This window comes from Notothenia rossii (assembly GCF_949606895.1).
Source record: "Notothenia rossii genome assembly, chromosome: 5".
NCBI lineage: Eukaryota > Metazoa > Chordata > Actinopteri > Perciformes > Nototheniidae > Notothenia > Notothenia rossii.
In genome coordinates, this window is record NC_136903.1 from 56,511,698 (window position 1) to 56,528,853 (window position 17,156).

The following is a 17,156-nucleotide window of genomic DNA, read 5'->3' on the forward strand; positions in this document are numbered from 1 at the left end:
GGATCTATGAAGACAGGACAACAGCAGCACTACTGGTATTTTGTATACCAGCAATTGAGGGTGGACAAGTTTACTACCACTAAGGTTCAAATAAGTGCGTTAATTACTTATTGTAAAGCATTTGAACATTCTTGTGTCACATGTTCATTATTAAGTGGATGTATAACTGTATAGCATCTTAATTATTTAAAATATAAGGTATCAAAAAGGGCAACCGTATTTTCAGTTGGCAACCACCGGATGCCTGGTTGCCAGCCTGGCAACCACTTTTAAAAGTTAGCGTTGAGCCCTGCCTATATCATGGGTCATGTCTCAGCATTTACCTAAGCAAATATTATTTCATGCTGCTCATATTGCACTCATATATTTGGTTCATGCTCACATGGCTTATGTTAAGCAGGGTATGATATTCATGCATCATTGTACTCAAGCTAACAGCCGCATTACATTGTCTACATCTCCCTCTTCGCCGGGCATCGGCTCGTGCCGGCTATCCAAGATCTCTCCAGTTTACCTCTGGTAAACATGCATATAACTGGTGGTGGTGTCTTAAGAGCATTTCAGGGCTCGTTCAGGATAGGTGCAGCAAACCTGCCGCAATCAAGGTAATTGTTCCTCTTCCCTACAACAACCGCTTCTCATCCTACATTCGTCCGAACGCCAGTGCCGTGCTGGCTATCCAAAGGTCTCTCCAACCTTCAAATGGGTACGTATCCATATAACTGGTGGTGGTTCTTAGCATGTCAGCACGTATATTCGCCTCGGGGCTCTTGTTTATCTCGACATGTCTAACCCTGTACGTCCAGGTTGTAACCTTCGGGTATGTATTAAATGTGTCCCTGCTAAGTCAGGATGCCCCGTATGTCCGGGAAGCCCTGTATGTCCAGGACGCCCTGTATGTCCAGGATGCCCCGTACGTCCGGGATGCCTCGTATGTCCGGGAAGCCCCGTATGTCCGGGACGCCCCGTACGTCCGGGATGCCTCGTATGTCCGGGAAGCCCCGTATGTCCGGGACGCCCCGTATGTCCGGGATGCCCCGTACGTCCGGGAAGCCCTGTATCTTCAGGACGCCCTGTATGTCCAGGATGCCCTGTACGTCCAGGAAGCCCTGTACGTCCAGGGAAGATGCCTAGGAGGCATCAGTATGTCTAAATCCCCACATGTATTAACCTCTCATTTCACCCATAGATCTCCACTGCATCCCACAAGGTAAGATTTCATCACGTTCAGTACTTCATACTTTCACTTCTTTTGGGGGTTCATCGGAAACGGTTCTTCCCTTCCCGAATGACATCCTACAAAACCTGGGCCTAATCGCCAAACACCATTTCATTCAAAACTGTCATCATTATGTTCATCGATATAATGTGACCCGATAATAAACATGTATTCCATACATCACGTCTCTCCTGAGTGAAATGAAGCTCAGCGCAAGTTCAGGCAGGAAGACCTATCACTCGTGTTGCACGTCATGGCAATACTCGCTCCCTTCACTAATGATAGGGAGCGCCACTCCTCAGCAAGCCTATCACGTCCCTCATTCACAAGCCTAATCATCGCACCTGGTAATCCCTCTATATATGCTCTCCCCTTTCCCATCAGCTGTCTTTCAGGTGTCAACGCGCAACCCTCCTCCACCCCTTCGCCTCCTGCTTCCAACTCAGGGCCAAGCTCAACCTTCTCCCTTCCAACCGGACCTAACCACTCATCACCACCACCAGTGTCTAGACCCGGGGGGGTTCATCGGAAACGGTTCTTCCCTTCCCGAATGACATCCTACAAAACCTGGGCCTAATCGCCAAACACCATTTCATTCAAAACTGTCATCATTATGTTCATCTATATAATGTGACCCGATAATAAACATGTATTCCATACATCACGTCTCTCCTGAGTGAACTGAAGTTATTGTACTTGGCCCGAAGAATCTACGAAACAAATTATCTAAAGATATACTAACTATGGATGGCATTAATTTGGCCTCCAGTGAGACTGTAAGGAATCTTGATGTTATATATGATCAGGATTTATCATTTAACGCCCACATAAAATACATTTCAAGGACCGCCTACTTCCATCTACGTAACATTGCAAAAATCAGGCATATCTTGCCTCAAAACGATGCAGAGAAACTAGTCCATGTATTTATTACTTCAAGGCTGAATTATTGTAACTCCTTATTATCAGGGTGTACCAAGAAGTCAGTTAAGTCGCTTCAGCTGATTCAAAATGCTGCAGCTTGTGTACTAAACAGAGTTAGGAAAAGGGACCACATTACTCCTGTTCTGGCTGCCTTTCAATGGCTCCCTATAGAACACAGGATAGAATTTAAAATTATTCTTCTCGCTTACAAAGCCCTTAATGGGCAGGCGCCATCTTACAGTACCTTAAATAACTCATTATACCCTACTGTCCTACTAGGGCATTGCGTTCCAAGAATGCAGGGTTGTTGGTTGTTCCTGGAGTCTTTCAAAGTACAATGGGAGCCAGAGCCTTTTCTTGTCAAGCTCCACATTTGTGGAATCAGCTTCCAGTTTGTGTTCGGGCGGCAGAGTGTGCTTAAGACCTTCCTTTTTGATAAAGCTTATAGTTAGGGCTGATTAGATTCAGCCCCTAGTTTTGCTGATATAGGCTTAGTTTATCGGGGGACATCTTACTTCTTCCTTCTCTCTGTCTATACCTGTGTACTCTCATGTTCCGATTAACCCAGCTTCCCCAAATGTCTTTCTTTTTGGTGTCTATATACGCCGGGATCCGGAGTCATGGATGATCCTGCGGTCCTGTGTCCTGGATCCTGAGTCGTGGCTGTTGTCCTGGATCATAAGTCCTGGATGGATATCCTCGTGGGTTCATCTTCCTATTATACACACATGCATTTCCAAACATTTGGACTACCTGTTGCAAATGTATTATCTTTTCAATTTACACACGGCATCTATTGCACGTCTTTCCATCCTGGGAGAGGGATCCCTCCTCTGTTGCTCTCCCTGAAGTTTCTCCCATTTTTCCCTTTAAACTGTGGGTTTTCTCCGGATGTTTTTCCTTGTACGATGTGAGGGTCTAAGGACAGAGGGTGTCGTATTGTCATACTGATATTCTGTACAAACTGTGAAGTCCACTGAGACAACTGTAACATTTGTGATATTGGGCTATATAAATAAACATTGATTGATTGATTGATTGATTGATTGATTGATTGATTGATTGATTGATTGATTGATTGATTGATTGAAAGGAAGGCAGGCAGGCAGGCAGCTTTGCATGACATTCTTCTGGACGTGTTTCATTGTGGTGATAGTGAGAGTAGTCAATCCTTTTGTTGACAAGACAGTAGTGACGGCCATCTTGGTGACGTGTGTTGTTCTGTTAGACCGGAGATGTAGTTCATTCAGCGTTTCACACAAACAAATGTGTTACTTCACAGTTTTACGACACATTATTATTTTTTTGACTTGCAAAATTATCTTTTAAATTGACAAACATCATGTGTAATTTGTGGCACAATTCAAACGGGATCAAAAGATAATCTCTCTCTCTCCATTGACTTCAATACATAATTTTTCCGAAATAAGGTCCCATGGAGGTCCACCGGAAGGGGAGGGACTTCGCCACTCTATTACGGACAGAGTACCCCTTAGAAGTCAGTTTTCAACGGGCAGGGCGTCGCATAGACCTTCATAGACCTCCCATAGCGTTGATAATAGACGCCAGGAGGACGCTCCCCGGGCAAATGCTACCCCGACAGTCGGTTGTTATTGTCAATATTCATATAATAATTATTTATTTTTTAATAGTCACACTCAATTTCGCCAATTTTTCTTGTTGCCCCAGCTGGTCGACACCTCTTTTAGCAGAAACAAAGGCTACATTAATGTATTAAATCGATGTTAATCCATGTGTGTGGTTGTGGAATTAATGGACGTGCCGTTGTGCGATTGCGCAATGCAATCATTTGCAAACTCTTCAACTAAAACCCTAATTATATTTTAAAACATTTTAGAAGGCCTCACGAAATACTTTAATGTAATTTTAAATGTAAATGTGAAGGGATGTGTGTAATGTGGTGATTATTATTCACCCGCGGATCTATGGGTTGGGGTGGGGTATTGTTCCGCACAGACATTTTAGTTAACCGGACTTCCTGTTGATGTGAAATCCGAAAACATTTTCTTAAAATAAAATAATACTTTATTCCGAGTGTGCTTGCTTTTCTCTTTGAAGGTCATCACATAACGGCATTGTAATGCACGGTTTGGCTGCATTAAATATTACATATCTGCCTTAGTTCGTTATGTATAGAGCCCTGATGAGAGGACTTCTAGACAAACAGGAATAACTGCCGCCGAAACTGAATATGTGACGTGGACCATAAATATATCAGCAATCAAACAAAATCTTCAATTTCTCTTCACAATATAAGTCTCCTAGCAGTATCAATACTAATTTGGCTGACTTTTATATTTGATCCAATCAGTATATTGGTATATTTACACCATAACGGTGCACAGCTGATAGAAACGGACACCTGGTGGTTAAAGCACGTTATTGAAATGTATTATTTGTATTATTAGATATTAATCGGAGACACAGACAGACAAACTAATAAGGCTTTATTTAAACATTAAAGAATACTTTAGGTTAAGGTCTTATTTTGAATAAGAAAAAAGCTTTGGGGGTATGCATATTAAGCCTGACAAAGTACTAATACATTGCTTTCCTGCAATGTTAACTAATGTATGTTTAAGCACTTATTTTAACTGATATTATACATATGTATTATACTCTTATAAGATGTATGTAGATAGTATAAGAAATGTGCAGAATATGACAGTTTAATGATGGAGGTATACACACTGTTGAGGAACCTGCGACCCAGGTTTTTCATCTCCAACCTTGTCAGGTATTGAACAATCAATAAATAAAGAACACAGAATTATTCAATATAAAACACATAATTTGTGTGATTATACTAAATGATTTACACATAAACACCACTGCATATTTACAACTGTTACACTTACTGATGTAACGCAAATGTTTCCAACTTAGGATCAATAAAGTATATCTTATCTCTTTCGACACCACTTCGAGCGATATAATTATTAACAAAGCACTTATATACTAATAAAGGACTGGCTTATCTAAAGCCAGTTGAGGGGTGGACCCATTCAAATCAAGTTTTGGACAGTCTGCCGTGGTTCCATCCCATTTCAAAGTGTTGTTCGACGCTCGGCGCAACCCTCGGCGCACACTCAAACATCCAATCACAGAGCTTGAGGACTATCACGGGGTTTGTCAAGTGAAGCGGAGAGAATACTTACTTCCGGGTGTAAAATTCTCTAAGCAACTACTATGAGATGCTTCGACCCTCGGTCCTGACGGACTCCAACTTGTGTTTATTAATCAAAAAAATAAATAAACACAAGTATAATTATATGTTATTGTTGAGTAAATAACAGTGTGTGGTTTAGAAAAGAATACAAAATTAGAAGGAAAAAACGATGAAACAATACAGATTTCAGTATTCTGAGCCCCTACTCTCCCCATAACTGATGGCAACAAAAGTACTACATTATTAAATTAAAATAAAGAAGTAAAAACAATAAGTGTTGCATTATATTGAGTAAGAAAAAGGTTGATAATCGCTGTGAGAATGAATCTGCGGAGAGCATTTCGCCGCGATCCCAACTCCTCTATTACCAACGTTCAGGGAGCTCTATGCAAGTCAATGGGACGCCCTGCCCGTTGAAAACTGACTTTCAAGGGGTACCCTGTCCGTAATAGAGTGACGAGGAGGGGCCCTGACCGTCCGTCAATATAATAATAATAATAATAATAATAATAACTTGAATTGATATAGCGCCTTTCATAACCTCAAGGTCGCTTTTCAAAGAAACATACAAGGACAAGACATAAAACATAAAAAAACATAAACATAAAACAGGGGGCAGGAATGGAAGTATAAGTGGGGGGGGGGGAGTGAGTTATTGTTGGAAGGCGATGTTGAACAGATGAGTCTTAAGGGTTGAGGAAGGCGATGTTGAACAGATGAGTTTTAAGGGTTGATTTAAAGATGTTGAGAGAAGGGGCGTTGCGGATTTCTGCAGGAAGGGAGTTCCAGAGGGTGGGGACAGCGACACTGAAGGCACGGTCCCCGAAGGTGCGGAGGCGTGAATGGGGAATGGAGAGCAGGCCGGAGTCTGAGGATCGAAGGGTGCGGGACGGGATGTATGGGTGGAGGAGATCTGTGAGGTACTGAGGGGAGAGGGCATGGAGGGATTTGTAGGTGAGGAGGAGGAGTTTGTAGGTGATGCGGGACTTGACCGGGAGCCAGTGGAGGTTGAATAGATTGGGGGTGATGTGCTGCCAGGGCTTGGTGCGTGTGAGAACCCTGGCAGCTGAGTTCTGTATGCACTGGAGCCTGTTCAGGGTTTTGCTGGGAACCCCGGACAGGAGTCCGTTACAATAGTCCAGGCGTGAGGTAATGAAACAATGAATTAGCTTCTCAGCAACAGAGTCGGAAAGTGATGGCCGGAGTCTTGAAATATTTCTGAAGTGGAAGAAGGCTGATTTTGAAACAGATTTGATGTGGTTTTGAAATGAGAGGGTTGAATCCAAGACAACACCAAGATTGCGGACCTGAGGGGATGGGGAGATGATGGAACCGTCAATGTTGAGGAGCAGATCTCCAACCTTCCCGAGCAGTGCCTTGGGGGCCACAACCATGAGCTCAGTTTTATCACTGTTTAGTTTGAGTAGGTTGGTGGCCATCCAGGTTTACATTTCGTGTAGGTAGTTGATTAGTGACTGAGGGGGGAGATGGGCAGAAGGTTTTGTGCTGATGTACAGTTGGGTGTCGTCGGCATAGGAGTGGAAACAGAGACCATGGCTGCGGATGATATCAATCGGAAGGATGTATATTGTAAATAGAAGGGGACCGAGCACCGAGCCTTGGGGGACTCCATGGTTGACAGATGCACAGGGGGAGCTGCAGCCAGCGTGTGTGACAAACTGTGTCCGGTCCGAGAGGTATGAGTAGAAGAAGGAGAGGGCGGAGTGAGTGAGGCCAAGGAGTTCAGACAGGCGACAATATGTGACGGGTTGGGAGTGAGAACGTGTTGCTGAACAATGACAAGTAAAAACAACCTGGAACCTCTCTCTCTCTTTTCACTCTCTCTTCACTCTCTCCCAAACATATGTACTTCTTTTCACTGAGCCAGTTGCTCAAACAGATAAGCCTGTTTACAGTTGTTGGGGAAATGCCGCTCCTCTGTCTTCATAACAGTCACAGCAGGAGACTGAAGTTCCCACCTAGGGTCAAAATAATGCGCTGTGATGTGCAGTCGGCACGTTGGATGCGATCCGAATTATCTAACGCAGCCCCTCGTCCTCCACAATGTTAAGCTTTAGCCACCCATTTAACTATCGCTGTTGTTGTCCAGGCGTCTCCCCGGCAAACTTTCAAGCGTGGTCTGCCACAAGCGAGCGGCAGGAGCGGGGCTGTCGGCATCAGCTGTGTGCTTGGCTTGCTGTTTAAAGCACCTTTTTTTGTATCCATATCTCTCGCTAGAATCTCCCACCATCCAACTAACAACAACAACAACGTCAAGCCTTTGGGCTCTGAAACTACGGGCCGGGCCGAGGACAAATACACATGCGTTTATCGCACGTTAAAATAATTAGTGGCGTTACATTTGTTTTGTTATTAACGCGTTAACTTGACAGCCCTAATTTTTATATTTCAAATAAAAAAATACATACAGTATATACATATGTATGTAGCATTTTTAATAGTTTGGCGTTATAGAAAATAATATACTTGCTGGATTGTGTAAATGTGTATCTCCATGGTTGATAACTCTTTCTGTAAAATGCTTTGAAATACACCCAAATAAATTGTCTTTAAACTTTTATATTCCCAATACAAGAAAAGTCTAATTCAACATATGATACCCTTTAGTAAATGCTACAGAACGTTTTGGGTTGGTTATTCAACTTATATGAAACTGTTGGTCTTTATTAAAAAGAGGTTGGAATAATAATAGTCTCAGCTTCTTCAGGGTGTGTTTGTTTTCTCTGACTGAGACACCCTGAGGTGGTTGTCTTGCTTCAGAAGAACCAATCAATGTAATCTAATTGTTGAAGATATTTTTAATTCCTCCCCCCCCCCCCCCCTTAATTTTCCATTATTTTCAACCAGTCAATATTAAAGGTGGGGTAGGTCATTCACTTCAGAAACACTTGTTGTTACAGTTGCAAGAAAAAATATGTGAAACCTTTGGAATTACCTGGATTTCTGCATAAATTGGTCATAAAATGTGTTCTGATCTGCACGTTTGAAGTTTGCAAAAGAGCACCTGGATGTGCAAAATATTCTGTGGACAGATGAAACCAAAGTTGAGTTGTTTGGAAGGAACACACAACGCTATGTGTGGAGAAAAAAAGGCACAGCACACCAACCTCAAAACCTCATCCCAACTGGAAAGTATGGTGGAGGGAGCATCATGGTTTGGGGCTGCTTTGCTGCCTCAGGGCCTGGACAGATTGCCATCATCGACGGAAAAATGAATTCTCAAGTTTATCAAGACATTTTGCTGGAGAACTTAAGGCCATCTGTCCACCAATTGAAGCTCAACAGAAGATGGGTGATGCAACAGGACAACGACCCAGAGAACAGAAGTAAATCAACAACAGAATGGCTTCAACAGAAGAAAATACGCCTTCTGGAGTGGCCCAGTCAGAGTCCTGACCTCAATCCAATTGAGATGCTGTGGCATGACCTCAAGAGAGCGATTCACACCAGACATCCCAAGAATATTGCTGAACTGAAACAGTTTTGTAAAGAGGAATGGTCCAAAATTCCTCCTGACCGTTGTGCAGGTCTGATATGCAACTATAGGAAAAGTTCTGTTGAGGTTATTGCTGCCAAAGGAGGGTCAACCAGTTATTAAATCCAAGGGTTCACATACTTTTCCACCCTGCACTGTGAATGTTTACATGGTGCGTTCAATAAAAACATAAAAACATATAATTGTTTGTGTGGTTTTAGCTTAAGCAGACTGTGTTTGTCTATTGTTGTGACTTAGATGAAGATCAGAACACATTTTATGACCAATTTATGCAGAAATCCAGGTAGTTCCAAAGGGTTCACATACTTTTTCTTGCAACTGTATATTCCATGGAATGCTCTTAACATCCCGATAGCAATGAATACATGAAATGCTTTGACAATAAATACATACAAAAATGTCATCTGTGGAAGCCGTGGCGCTGTAAAAAGCATGACCAATCATCTGAGCCGGCCCGGGTAAAATAACTGGATGACCTACCTGCCTGTCAGCCTTCCATCTGTGCACAAACTTATCTCGTGCCCTCATTGGTCATGTTCGCGTTCATGTGTGTTAGAGGAGGGGCTCTGTAAGGAAGTGGGAAGGAAGGGGCAGATTTTTTCCGGTTGTGTACTTTCAAATTCTAGCGCACTCGAGCTGGTTTCTCCATTCTTACCTGCCCTACCTTTAAGACCATGTAGAGTTATTAAAGCTCTTATGGTAGAAAACAATCGGTTTACCTTCAACATAGAAAGTCTTCCCCCTCATGTATTCATTACTGCTGTGATGGATCAATCAATGTATACACCACTACTCCCACACACACTTAAGCAAATGTTCAAACTATTCTGTAGCTTACTATGGGTGCCTTTCTACTTGCGATAGGGTAAAAAGGATTCAACAACACGACCTCTTAGTTATATAAAGAACGTATGGAACACTCACTTGTTTTTACAGTATCTATTTACACGTTATTACAATATACAGTATTTTACTATCCTGTGCGGCATTTAAATAACATCCTGTTTTTATCTTATCTTACAATCATGTAGTTTACCTATTGTCATTGCATACATTTCTCTGACCCTACTTTCTTTTTATGTCCTGAAAGGTGCCATAATATGCTCATTCTCAGGTTCATATTTGTCTTTATGGTCTTTACTGTCACATGGTTCCAATGTTAAAATAAGTGCTTTATTTGTCACCCTCTGTCAGAGCCCAGTCTGCTCTGATTGGTTAGCAGGCTGGCTCTGTTGTGATTTGTAGAGATATCCCGCCCCTTAGTTTATCACATACAATGTGCTGGAGTACTAGCCAATAGAAGAAAACCCCCAAAAGCATAATAGGGCCACTTTAAATATATTGTATGTTGCATTGTTGGAGGAACAAAAGCCTTAAGACGTATAATGCCGAATGTACCCTTAATACAATTTGCATAGGACAATCAAGCCTTTGAATTTGAGATATAACGGAAGACATTTTGAGAGATATCTTGCTTTTAAAATGAAGTAAATTACGATGAAGAAATGGATTAAAAATAAATGCATATGTTCAGTGTTTCACTCCAACAAATATTGATGCATTATTATAACAACAGCAGCACACTCTGTCCCTACTGTCTGAGAATTGAAAGTGAGTTTTATCTCTTTCTTCATATTGTGAAAACAGAGTACTAAGTAAAAAGTACTAAATGAAAATCTCCAAATAACAATGAGTTTGCCAGGCTGCAACAACATGTCCAGAAGGTACTAGCTCTGTACACAATAGAGGATATTAACATAATAATGCTGACTATGTATGACGTTTTGTTGTCAGACGTAATAAGTACTGGTACAGCTGAAGCTAGAGGAGTGTGTGTGTGTGTGTGTGTGTGTGTGTGTGTGTGTGTGTGTGTGTGTGTGTGTGTGTGTGTGTGTATCGTGCAGCTGACAGCTGCTATTGTCTGCATTTAAAAGTGAAGCGGCTGAAAAAAAAATCGGCAACACTCAGCCAGTCTTATCTGCGTACATGAAAGGAAACAGAAGATGCCATTGAAAGGAGTTGAATTGAGAGAAGTAATGCACTCTCCCTGTTTCATTTAGTTAAATAAGGCATTCAAGCCGACACGCAATTATAATCAACCAACTATTCAGGGAAGCTGCAGGTAGGCGTCACAATGCAACACGGTGAAGAGATAAAGGAGCAAACACCTGTTTATCTACTGCGACAATACAGAGAATTAGCAGAACTACAGGTGTGAGAATCCTCCTGTTCCAAACCAACCTTATTCCATCAGAAAACGTATCAAATTGTGCATATCATCAATCTTTATTTTCACAAAAAGTTCTGCATGGCTTACTTTTTATTCCTGTTATTCAAACAGGAACTAAAATACAACAATTGTAATTAAGGTATTATGGGATAATGCTTCAGTAATAACAGGCACTAAGAAGAGGCTGATAATGTATGGCATTTTATTACTATGTGCCATCAGATAAGTTTAATATAATTCACCTAGCATAAAATACTAAGGCACACATTTATAAAGGTTGACACATTCTCCTTAGATAAGGCATATTAGACAGAGGCTTTGTTTTTGCTTTGTGTCTGCGCATTTTATTGATTAAATAACTACATTTGAAAAAGACACTTCTATATTTGCAGGGCAACAGGCCTTTGTGCACGGGCCTGATCACATGAATTTCATAGAGAGTTGGGATCAGACTAACCCTCAAGACTGGTGTTAGATCAAAAGCTCCACTGTTCAATTGGAAGTAATCTTCTGTCTGGGGAGGCAGAACATTTGAGAAAAACTGACAATACAAAATGTCTTTCTTCAATGTACAATGTCGAAAAACTACAATTCCAAGCTGTTAAGCCTTTATACTAAGAGATGTGAAATAAACTAACACAGTGTTAGTTTAGTTTTAAATAAAAATACTTCACATTTGATTTAGTGACAATAAGACAGATCACTAAACACGCTAAATCCATTCAATGTCAAAACCAAGAAAGGGTGTTTAGCCCTATTATTGACTCCCATACATCACATTTCAAATGTCTTCCTGCTTGCTGACATCATGTATGATATTGATACCATTTCACATTTACAATTCATGTGTTCATTAACAGTGGCCGATGAGAAAACACTCATGGAGTCATTAGACACATGACCTATTTAAGCATAATTTAAGCATGAGGACATGTTGATCACACAGTACTCGTGCACAGAAAGCCAATGCAAAACAGACACACACACACACACACACACACACACACACACACACACACACACACACACACACACACACACACACACACACACACACACACACACACACACACACACACACACACACACACACACACACTCTGAGTTTCTGAATGCCAAGGCATCTGATTGCAGTCATTATGATGCTGAAGGCGGTGAAGATGTGTAATTAGCTATTGTCTGCTGGCACACATAGCCACACACACACACACACACACACACACACACACACACACACACACACACACACACACACACACACACACACACACACACACACACACACACACACACACACACACACACACACACACACACACACACACACACACACACACACACACACACACACACACACACACACACACACACGCAAGAGGAAAAAAGAACACATTAACCATGTATCCCCCTCACCATTAACAAATACAACACACACAGTATGTGAAAAATACATTGAAAAAGCAAAGGACACTATGAGCAAAACTAATACTTGTACCTTACACACACACACACATACACACACAAACATACACATTCACTCACACAACTCTCGCCCACACATATAGAGCGGCTATGGAAGGAACAAGCAGTAATTAGGATGGTTAATGGCTTCTCTGTTGTGGTTAATTGCAGCCTGTATGGATCTGGTGGGAAGGGGTGGTTCAGGGCAGAGAGGAGGGGGGGGGGGTGATGAAGATTGGTATCACCACCGCTTTATCTCTAATGAGCACATGGGTTTTCTTTTTTGTCTTTTTACCTCTGTTCTCTCAAAGCTCTAAACGTTTTTGTTTCTGGAACATTCCAAAATAATGTTGGGTCGGTAAGACTACATTTCCCATAACCACTTGTTTTAACCTTTGTACATTTTTAATGCACTGCATGAGTTATTCATTCCATTCAAAGTTAAAAGTTGATTCTTTATTGTGAGATGGTAAAACCTTTTATATAAATGTATTGAGAGGTGTGTTTGATTAATTTATGGGTTGAAGGAATCTCAACCCACATCTGTTGAGGCTCCACCTTGTAGCTGAAAATAAAAACATTTGGCTTTAACAACTGACACACTATCGGCAAGTAGTTAACCAATCGTACACACTTTAAAGACGCACTTTATTGCGAGGTTAAGACTACCCATATTAAAAAATACACTTTAAGGATAACGTTTTGACTTCTACCTTACAATTGCTGCATATAGCAACTATGGCATGGTGAAGATCAAGGAGATCTTTTGGTATTAACAAAAAATATATATAACTATAGTTCCGTAAACACTATTTTTGATATCATTGGGCAAAATATCCTCTAAAACATTACTGCACATTCAATTCAAAAGGTAACCAAGGCAAGGCTATTTTCTGGAAACAGCAAAGTTAGAAATGACATGCAGCTATCCTCTCTCCATCATACGCTTAATGGAGTAACCTGTACAAGTACTAGTCATCCATTCCAAACACAATCCTGAGCCTTAATCACTAGATAGATATCCATTCCCACATCCACACTCTGCAGCTTTGGGGACAGAGCCTTCTCAGTGGCAGCTCCTAGGCTCTGGAATTCCCTCCCCCAAGATCTCCGTGACTCTGAGTCCCTCACAGTCTTTCAGTCCCGCCTCAAAACACATCTTTTCAACTCTGCCTACCCATAAGCCCCCCTCCTCTCAATCAATTTCCTCTTGACTGCCTTTTTATTTATTTTACTATACTTACTTGTTTGCTTGTCCTTGTTTGTCTACCCTCCCTCATATTGTAAAGCGTCTTTGAGTCGTGAAAAGCGCTATATAAATCAAATGCATTATTATTATTATTATTATTATAGAATCTCTCTCCTGTTTTCTTTGTTAACTTGGGCCTGTAAACGCCTTTGAGATGACAAACTGTTAACAAGGCCTTAGCTAGCCACTGTTGTTTCATGTGTTGTTGATTCATCTACTCCGATCTGTACCCTATAAACAACTGTGTCACTCTATAAACACATCAACCCTTCCCATTTGCTTACTAAAAATAGGTCTATTTTGTTCACGTCCGAAAAAACGAAGAAACGATTTATGTTTTTTCTTGGGCTACAGATCTGTAACGTGAAATAAACTCTCATGCATAAAAGTATGTAAGATACACACTCATCATTCAACCAGAATTAAATCCTTTCATCCTGGAACTGAATGCTCCCTCACAAGTATTACATACATGATTTGTACTGTCCAAATTCTGCTATTGACAAAAACTGAAAGCTTTTGCTTTATTAACCTCTAAAAAGCCAAGACCACCTAAACCATGAACATACTGACTGCACACCGATACAACCAACCTCATGTTTGCCGAATAAAAAAAGAAAATGATGTCTGTTCTGAGTTCTACTTTTAAATCGTTTGACACATATGACACAAAAGCCTCCGTAATAGGAAGGCAAACCTCGTAAAACAAGGAAATCTCGTAGCTGAACAGAAGCAGGCATGAGGAGGAAACAGCTTGGCAAGTGTAGGGCAGGAAAATGAAACATCAAAAACACCTTTGAAATAACAGTTTAGTTTATTTCTGCCAACACTATTCCACAGATCAGACATGATGCTCAGAGAACTCTGTTGACAAGGTTCAGCAAAGACCCTTCATTAATATGTCACATGATTTGGCCCGTGTGAGCTGCCGTACCTGAGCACTGCTTGTAAGCCGCTTGAAATCGAGCGTTATCTAAAGGCCTTGTGTAAATGTAAATGACGGAGGGAGAAACTGAGAAGCAAATGACAAAAACACAGAGATATTTATATGACGCATTCAAGTGCACCTACAGATGTAGCACTGAATTTCGGACTCCAGCTTACAGCTTCCTGCCTACGGCCTGCCAAAGACCAGTATAGAGGAATGTTAAGCCCTCCCACTATTTTCCAAGAGGGTGTTGCCAGATTTTCAATTTCAGGTTTTAACCAGGAGATGGCGCTTCATTCACAAATACAGAAAGACAAGTTTCATGGACTTTCAGTTGTGTTTTGAAGAGCATTTGAACACATCAATATTTTAGATCAACTAAAGTATATCTAATCTTGTAATTCAATAATATATAGTCTTTATATATTAAATAATCATAATTATAATGTAAATGTTTACATTACACTTCTTTATTTGTTATGCTCATACTTTAACCTTTACAATCGTTTGCTTTAATATGCAGTATATTTTTGTGTTTGCCTTCTCCTGCTCCCTTTCGGACACATACTGTATGATTTATTATTATTATTAATATGAAGATATTATTAAGATAAGATAAGATGTTACTTTATTGATTGAACATTTTAGTTTAGAATGTGCTGTCCCACGGTAATTCAGAAGGCTCACAGGTCACATTCCGACCATTATTTAAAACAATAGGTGCTTTCACACCGTCTACAGTTTGATTTGTATAGAGGGAGCTCTGTCAGTTTTCGAATTACCCATTTGCTTTCGGGGAGCCCTATTTTTCAGAGCACATCCTGCTACTAAATATGTCACACGCACGCTCTGTTGACTGGCGCAGCAGCGCGGATGCGATCAATTGCTATAAAAACACTCTTCTACTAATACAGACGGTTTCACTATGCCGGCGGATGTGGCCGTTGTTGAAGCCTCTTCAGGCTCCGCATCGGCAGGCCTCTCCCTCGGTGTGGAGCTGTCAAACTCGACCCTAACGCCGCTTACAGCCGGCCAACTAAAAGTTGTTTTCCGTTCACGTTGTCATGTTTAGACTCCTTCGCTTCTTTGCTTGTGAATCCAAAAGCTGTGACGCTTGGCTGTTTTCGTTTTGCCATATTTTTTTATTACACAGCCAGAGTTAAAAAAATATCAATATGAACATTTCAAATACCGCGCCGGCATCACCGCCATAATCATAGCAACGTAAGTAAGAATGCAGCGCCGCCACATACAGATGGCAACACCCAGACATATTCACAAATATAAAACAAATATTCAGAAACTGTAATGAACAATAACTATTATTTATTTCAAGAACTGTTATTTACAGAAACTCAACATTTCTAATCTGTGTGACACAAATATGCACGATTGTTTTGGGCTCCCCCTATTTATCTCAAAGTCAGCCTTCAGGGGGGCTCCCTCCCTCTTTGGGGGAGCCAAGCTCCTCCTAGCTCCCTCCCATTTCGAACAGTTTCTGTCGCTGAATGGCCAGCGATTAGGTGTGGCGCATTTGTCATAGGTGATCAGAGCTAACTGCCTGCCGTCAGATTTCATTTAAAAAACAGATCTGATTTTAAGACTATTTCTGCGCTCATAAAGAATGATAAGAATAAGAATAATGCGTATTGAACTGGTTTAATTAATTAGCGAGTTTATTTAATACTAGAACCGCCAATCGGGTCAATTTGTGTGATGTGTGTTTTGTGTGTGCAATGTAACTTTATTTCAATAAAATATTAAAGTCTCCCAGTCCCTGACTTTTCCTGAAAGTGTGTTACGTAGCACCCTATGTTGTTAAAAATTGCATTCTACTAGCGGGATTTGACAGGTTTAGGTAGGCCTATACAAAAACCTCTGGCGGTTCTAGTGTTAAGGTAATTAGGTACAGTAGAAGCCTTTTTTTATCAGTAATGAATTTAGCAGTTGAACATAAAAGTCAACTAACTGAGGGTCACTTGCAATGACAGTGTTGTGTCTAACTGTAAGCTTGTCACTCAGAGTAACCTACCGTTAATTTAGCTGCTGGAGAAGAAACATTAAGGGGGGAGGGGGGGAGAGAGCTTTCGTTGATGGGCCATTAGTTGTGTAAATACACAGCTGAGAGCTGCCGTTTCATTCAGACTGTTTAAAAAACTGTAACAACGGACTATTTTTCTTAGCGGATGCATGTCAATTTAAATCAATACATACAACTATTTTTTAAATCAATACATACAACTATTTTTTAAATCAATAAAAGACATTTTCTAAATCCATAAAAGCATTTCAATTAATATTGGGAGTCATGTCGTTACTTTGTTGAGAATTTGGCCGTGTAATAAGCGGGATAATTTGCAGCGACTTGTTCCTTATGGGGAAAATAACACCCGTCATGTGTGTGTAGAGGTGTGTGTGGTTAAAACACTTTCATGAAG

The 17,156-nt window shown here is 40.9% G+C and overlaps 2 protein-coding genes across 7 annotated transcripts in view; one reads left to right on the forward strand and one right to left on the reverse strand.

Moving 5' to 3' along the window:
- Nucleotides 1-17,156, reverse strand: part of LOC307040641 (glutamate receptor-interacting protein 2-like) — a 235,991-nt gene that overhangs the window by 191,622 nt on the left and 27,213 nt on the right. The gene's annotated exons all lie outside the window — the stretch shown is intronic.
- The window catches only part of LOC307040642 (zinc finger BED domain-containing protein 5-like), a gene marked incomplete at its 5' end in the record, with an annotated part of 121,238 nt that overhangs the window by 72,650 nt on the left and 31,432 nt on the right, over nt 1-17,156 (forward strand). Inside the window, one exon of one of the 3 annotated variants that reach the window (XR_013808554.1) lies at nt 991-2,844. The exons of the other annotated variants lie outside the window; for them this stretch is intronic. Of the gene's footprint in view, nt 1-990; nt 2,845-17,156 lie in introns of those variants that run through there. 3 annotated transcript variants of the gene reach the window in all.